Below are 7,640 nucleotides of genomic sequence, written 5' to 3'. Positions count from 1 at the left end.
CTAGCCTATGATGGTATGATTGTAATTGTGATCGGCCTTCTAAGGACCATCCTCTCCGGTTTATATAGACATTGGAGAGGGCTAGGGTTTACATGGAGTCAGTTACAAGGAAGGAAATATAATATCCGGATCGCCAAGCTTTTCTTCCATGCAAAGGAGAGTCCCATCCGGACACATGTCGGAGTCTTGTGTTTTGTGTCTTCACGCTTCAATAGTCCGGATGATGTATATAGTCCGGCTCTCCGGATACCCCTAGTCCAGGACTCCCTCAACTGTCATCTAGCTCTGCACTAGATTCTCCTTCTGTTATGGGTAAGCTTGCGACACCTAAACCTGCTACTGCTATGAATTCTGATATGTCACGTGTTATTGATGATGCCACTTCTGCTTTGCATGATACTTATGATGAAACTACTTATGTGTGTGATACTACTATGCTTGATGAACAACTTGCCAAGTCTAGAGAGAATGAAATTATTGAAGATGCTATTATTGATGATAGTGATGATGAAGGTTCTCCGAATGATTACAAATTGCCTGTTGTTCCTGAGGGTTATGTTATGGATGAAGAAACTGCTAGAGATTTTCTTGCTTGCAATGATAGATCAGACCTTAAGAAATTGTTAGCTAAGCTGGAACAAAAGACTTTAAATGCTAAAATGAAACATGACCCTACTTTTGCCACTTCACCTATCTTTGTTACTGATAAGGAATATGAATTCTCTATTGATCCTGAGATTATTACTTTAGTAGAATCCGATCCTTTCTATGGCCTTGAATCTGAAACTATTGTGGCACATCTTACCAAGTTGAATGATATAGGTACCCTGTTTACTAATGATGATAAATCTCGCTATTTTTATATACTTAAGATATTTCCGTTCTCATTAAAGGGTGATGCTAAGACTTGGTATAATTCTCTTGCTCCTGGTTGTGTGCGTAGTCCCCAGGATATGATTTATTACTTCTCTGCTAAATATTTCCCTGCTCATAAGAAACAAGCTGCCTTGCGGGAAATATATAATTTTGTGCAAATCAAAGAAGAGAGTCTCCCACAAGCTTGTGGGAGGCTTCTCCGATTACGTAATGCTTTGCCTGAACATTCTCTCAAGAAAAATGAAATACTTGATATCTTTTATAATGGAGTAACCGATGCTTCCAAGGACTACTTGGATAGTTGTGCTGGTTGTGTTTTCAGGTAAAGATCAGTCGACGAAGCTAAATTACTATTGAATAATATGTTGACTAATGAAAATAATTGGACTCTTCCTGAGCCAATTCCTGAGGCAATTCCTGAACCAATTGAGGCAACTCCTGAGCCTATTCCTAAACCCACCCCGAAGAAGAGAGGTGTTTTATTTCTCAGTCCTGAATATATGCAAGAAGGCAAAGAAATCAATGAAAGAAAAAGGTATTAAAGCTGAAGATGTTAAGAATTTACCACCTATTGAAGAAATACATGGTCTTAATACACCGCCTGTTGAAGAACCACATTGTCTTGATAACCCGACACATGTAGTAAAGGTAAATTCTCTCTATAGATATGATAAAGTTGAAATCCCCTCTACTAAATTTCATAGCTCATGCTTAGATAAATTTGATGACCCTATGGCTAGACAAGAAAGTTTCAATGCTTATGTTGGTAGAGAGTTAAAGAATAATGCTTTCGAGATAGGACGCGTGAGTGATAATATGGCTAGAGTTAAAGGTGAACTTAAACTCATTAGCAAATATGCGTCTATGGTTGCTACTCAAGCTGAGAAAGTACTTAAAGCTCAAAATGATTTGCCCGATGAATTAAATAATAAAAATGACTTTGCTGTTAGAGTGGCTACTAGAATTGGTAGAATGACTCATGAACCTTTGTATCCTGAAGGCCACCCTAAGAGAATCGAGCAAGATTCTCAGAGAAACAATTTAGAAGCACCTAGTTCTTCCAAAAAGAAGAAAAAGAAAAACGATAGGACTTTGCATGCTTCTAGTGAACCTACTGTAGACACACCTGAGAACCCCAATGATATTTCTATCTTTGATGCTGAAACACAATCAGGTGACGAACATGAACCTAGTGATAATTTTAATGATAATGTTCATGTCTATGCTCAACCTAGCAAAAATAATGATGTAGAGATTGAACCTGTTGTTGATCTTGATAACCCACAATCAAAGAATCAACGTTATGATAAGAGTGATTTTGTTGGTAGGAAGCACGGTAGAGAAAGAGAACCATGGGTTCAGAAACCCATGCCCTTTCCTCCTAAACCATCCAAGACAAAGGATGATGAGGATTTTGAGCGCTTTGCTGAAAGGATTAGACATATCTTCTTACGTATGCGCTTAACTGATATGCTTAAAGTAAATCCTTATGCTAAGTATATGAAGGATATCATTACAAACAAAAGAAAGATACCGGAAGCTGAAATTTCCACCATGCTTGCTAATTACACTTTTAAGGGTGGAATACCAAAGAAACTTGGAGATCCGGGTGTACCAACTATACCATGCTCCATTAAAAGAAACTATGTTAGAACAACTTTATGTGATCTTGGAGCCGGTGTTAGTGTTATGCCTCTCTCTTTATATCGTAGACTTGAATTGAATAAGTTGACACCTACTGAAATATCTTTGCAAATGGCTGATAAATCAACTGCCATACCTGTCAGTATTTGTGAGGATGTGCCTGTTGTAGTTGCAAATGACACTATCTTAACGGACTTTGTTATTCTTGATATTCCCGAGGACGATAGTATGTCAATTATCCTTGGTAGACCTTTTTTCAACACTGCAAGGGCTGTTATTGATTGCAACAAAGGCAATGTCACTTTTCATGTTAATGGTAATGAGCATACGGTACACTTTCCGAGGAAGCAATCTCAAGTTCATAGTATCAATTCTATTGGAAAAGTTCCAACTATTATTGTTGGAGGTTTTCAATTTCCTCTCCCTACTGTCAAGAAAAAGTATGATATTCTTATTGTTGGGGATTTTCATATCCCTGTTGATGTAACTTAGTGTTATTCGAAATTTCTTCGGTTCTGTGTTATTCGGAATGAGTTTGTTAACAAGACTTGATCAACCTTGTTAGTGGATTCATTTCTATGATCATGAGATGGATGAAACTAGAAGGCGCAACCTTCTGTACCCTCTTTTTACTTTCTGTTATTTAGAATAAATAAATCAAAAATATTATTATCCGTCTGTTTTCTGAATTAGCCGTGCAATAAAAAATATCTCAAAAATAAAAGTGCTCCAAATGCCCTGCAAATTTAGTATGATTTTTTATGGAATATTTGAGGATTTTAGGCACTGAAATCACTGCAGGAGGGGCAAGCACCAGGCCACGAGAGTGGAGGGCGCGCCCACCCCACCTGGGCGTGCCCCCCTGTCTCGTGGGCCACTGGTGTCCCCCCTCCACATATGCCAGCACCCACACACTTCATCTTCTACCCAAAAAATCCCCATCCATCTCAAGCATGAGTTCTAGCTCATTTTGCTGCGATTTCCGATCTCCTTGCTCAAAGCTCCATTCACAAAACTGCTTTGGGAGATTGTTGCTTGGTATGTGACTCCTCCATTGGTCCAAATAGTTTTTGTTCTAGTGCTTTATTCATTGCAAATTTTTGCTGCTTAGGTGACCATGTTCTTGAGCTTACATGTTAAATTTATGAGTTCCCAAGCATTTCTAATGCATGATATATGCTCTAGGCACTTGTAGGAGTAGTTGCTATCAATCTTGTTTAGTTTTATTCACTTTTATTTTGAAGATACTAAAATTTCAGAAATTTTCGGAAAATGTTAAGTAGACTTTTTTGGGGCTCTTCTAGCCAAGGCTCTCAGGAAAAACAAGCTAAAGAGAAGGAAAAAGCCAAGTATAATCTTCCTCGCCTAGCGGAAGTACGGTCGTGTGAATGGCCATGTGATGATTTATTGAAAGAAGCTGGAATTCATGAAGAATTTTATTCTTTGATTGAGAATGCGGACCTCACTGATTTCCTCCACGGCCGGATGGATCAGTATCTCTTACTTACCAATACTTTCGTGCAAAATTTTTATTATTATCCTAAGAAGTCACCGCCTTCAGTATCATTTCATTTATATGATGAATTCAGAGAAATGTCTTTACTTGATTTTTGCGTGGTATGTAGGATACCCTTTTGGGGAGAATTAGAGGAACCGCGTCGTAAAGATGTGGATGGCTTTGTTAACACTATAGCTGTAGAGGAGCCAAAGAAAGGTTCTGAGGCAAAAATCTCTAGCATACACTTTCCTGTTTTATGCTACTTTGCCATATTTGCTAGTAGATGCTTGATTGGTCGTGGAAATAGTGGAAACTTTAATGTTCCTAATATTATCATTCTTCAGCATGCCTTGTTTGGAGACAATAGTTTTAGTATGGGTGCCGTCATTGCTAAATGGCTGAGCCTGAATCGTACAAAAGGCCCCATATTTGGAGGTATCTATGCTTCACGTCTTGCTAGACATTTTGAGATACCTATTAGGCACCATGAGAAAGAGGAGACAAAATTGCCTCCTCACGTTTTAGATTACAAGAGCATGGTAGCCCACTCGTTTATTGTTGACAACGAAGAGAAGATGCTATTGTATAACCTTAGATTTAATAAGAAACACAATGAGACTATTATTTTGCCTGCGCCTCTGTTGTTTGATTTGATTGCAGATAATTTTCTTGTTACACCGGAGGCTGTGTATGAAGGGGAGCCTTGGCACAGTGGTAAAGCTGCTGCCTTGTGACCATGAGGTCACGGGTTCAAGTCCTGGAAACAGCCTCTTGCAGAAATGTAGGGAAAGGCTGCGTACAATAGACCCAAAGTGGTCGGACCCTTCCCCAGACCCTGCGCAAGCGGGAGCTACATGCACTGGGGCTGCCCTTTTTTTACCGGAGGCTGTGTACGCTCATCGAGGCCAAGCATCTACTCCAGAACCTGAACGTGAGCCAGAACCTGCACTGGACCCTTGTCGTGCATCATCTTTCCAGTGGGATCCGGAGATGGCCAGCCAGTGGTATCCTGATTACACTTCCCAGTACACCGGGGAGAGTAGCAGCGGTCCTTGGTATTAGACCAACTTAGGCCAAAAGCCTAAGCTTGGGGGAGTACGTATTTCTCATCGACTTTATATTCATGTTCACACACTAGTCGTCGGTGCTCATACTCTTTCATTATATTATCCATGCTAGTTTAAATTTCTTTTTCTAGTTTTCTTCTTGTGTGTTTGGTAAACCTTAAGAAAAAACCAAAAAAATAGTTAGTTTATTTTCCATGCTTGTAGTAGAATTAAAATGAAAACCCAAAAAGATTTCTCGTTCTTCTTTTACTTGTTGGGAGCTTTCCCGTGTAAATAGTTTTCTTTTCTTTTCTTTTCTTTTCTTTTCTTTGGGGGTCGAGAAGACCATATTGAAAATGCTAAGTGGCTCTCGTATGCATGATTGTTTATTTAACTCAGAGCCATATTATCTTATCTTCTCTTTTGAGTTGAATGCTTGCAGATTCCAGCTTAGTCCAATGCACGTGCACTATTATTATTATACACATCGTTCGGTCGTGCAAGTGAAAGGAAATAATGACGATATATGATGGACTCATTGAGATGAGAAAAGCTGGTTTGAACTCGACCTCTCTTGTTTTTGTAAATATGATGAGTTCATCGTTTCTGATTCAGCTTATTATGAAGTAAACATATTTGCAATGACATTTAGAGATTATAGTTGCTTGTGCCATGCTTGATTAGCTATGAGTTATAATGGTTTACCTTGCGTGCCAACATGCTATTAGAATGATTATGATGTGGTATGATGGGATGGTATCCTTCTTTGAATGAATTGAGTGACTCGACTTGGCACATGTTCACGCATATAGTTGAAACAAATCAACATAGCCTTCATGATATTTATGTTCATGTTAGATTATATCCTACTCATGCTTGTACTCGGTGTGAATTAATTTTAATGCATGTTTATGACTGTTGTCGCTCTCTCAGTTGGTCGCTTCCCAGTCTTGTGCTAGCCTTCACCTGTACTAAGCAAGAATGTTGCTTGTGCATCCAAACTCCTTAAACCCCAAAGTTGTTCCATATGTGTCCACCATACCTTCCTATATGCGGTATCTACCTGCCGTTCCAAGTAAATTTGTATGTGCCAAACTCCAAACCTTCAAATAAAATTCGGTTTTGTATGCTCGATCAGCTCATGTTACGACTAGGGCTGCCTATATCTTCCATGCTAGGTGGGTTATTCTCAAGAAGAGTGGACTCCGCTCCTCATTCATGAGAAAGGGCCGGTAACCGTGGTGCCCAGTCCCATGATCCAAAAAGATCAAAGCAAATCAAAATAATTAAAGAAAACTCCCCCAGGGATGTTGTTAGTTGGAGGCACTCGTTGTTTCGAGAAAGCCATGGATTGATGCTTGTTGGTGGTTGGGGGAGTATAAACATTTACCATTATGTTTGGGAACTATCAATAATGCATGTAGTATGGAAGATACCGCCATCTCATAGTTTTTGCGTTGACAGCAAAAGTATGCCACTCAAAATGTTATTCAATCTCTATTTTAAAATCAAGCTCTGGCACCTCTACAAATCCCTGCTTCCCTCTACGAAGGGCCTATCTATTTACTTTTATGTTGAGTCGTCACCCTTCTTATTAAAAAGCACCCGCCGGAGAGCACACTGTCATTTGCATTCGTTATTATTGGTTTATATTGGGTATGACTTGACTGGATCTCTTTTACCATGAATTACAATGTTTAGTCAGTCCTTGATCTTTAAAGGTGCTCTGCATTTATATTTTCCGGTCTTAGAAAGGGCTAGCGAGATACCATTTTGTTATATCATGTTATGATTGTTTTGAGAAAGTGTTGTCATCCGAGTTTTGTTATTATGGCTCGCTAGCTGATTATGCCATTGATACGAGTAATTGTGAGACCTAAGTGTTATCGTGAGTATGGTTAGTTCATAATATTTGCTGAAACCTGAATGTTGGCTTTGCATGTTTACAACAACAAGAGCAAATAGAGGTTGTAAAAGTATTTCTTTATCACTTTCAGTTTATCAACTGAATTGCTTGAGGACAAGCAAAGGTTTAAGCTTGGGGGAGTTGATACCACTACAAAAAAAAGACACATCCGTGACATTTTGGGCCGAACGAATTTTTTTCCTGCCATACATATGACACTTCTACGATGATAATTGTGACAAAACCCGGTATCATCATAGGTGTGGTGGGCTCCTACTTCTATGACAAAAAATCATGACAAAAAATGGGCTTTTTGTCCAGGGCGGGCCGGAGATGCAGCTGCATGACATTCTTTGGGCCGTCCATGACGGAAAAAACCGTGTTAGAAGCGAGGGGGAGGAAAATTTTGGGGAGTTGCCGGTTACGATGGGAGGTCGGGGGCGGAGCGATGCGCATTTCTCTCATACGTACGCGCGTGTGTGCGAGGCGTTGGCTCTAACTGAAGCCGAGCGAGGCGTTGGGCTCTAACTAAACCCAAGCGATTGCACTACAGGCTACGCGTTACTGAACCCGAGCGATCGATCGATGGCTGTTAACTGAACCCGATGGACCAATTCCTTCGCTACTGCTGCTAACTAAAGCCGATCGATGCTGCCTCTGGGATGAACAA

The sequence above is a fragment of the Triticum aestivum genome, chromosome 5B (assembly GCF_018294505.1).
Source record: "Triticum aestivum cultivar Chinese Spring chromosome 5B, IWGSC CS RefSeq v2.1, whole genome shotgun sequence".
Classification (NCBI taxonomy): Eukaryota; Viridiplantae; Streptophyta; class Magnoliopsida; order Poales; family Poaceae; genus Triticum; species Triticum aestivum.
The sequence above is the reverse complement of the archived record's forward strand: the minus strand, read 5'-3'. Positions refer to the sequence as shown.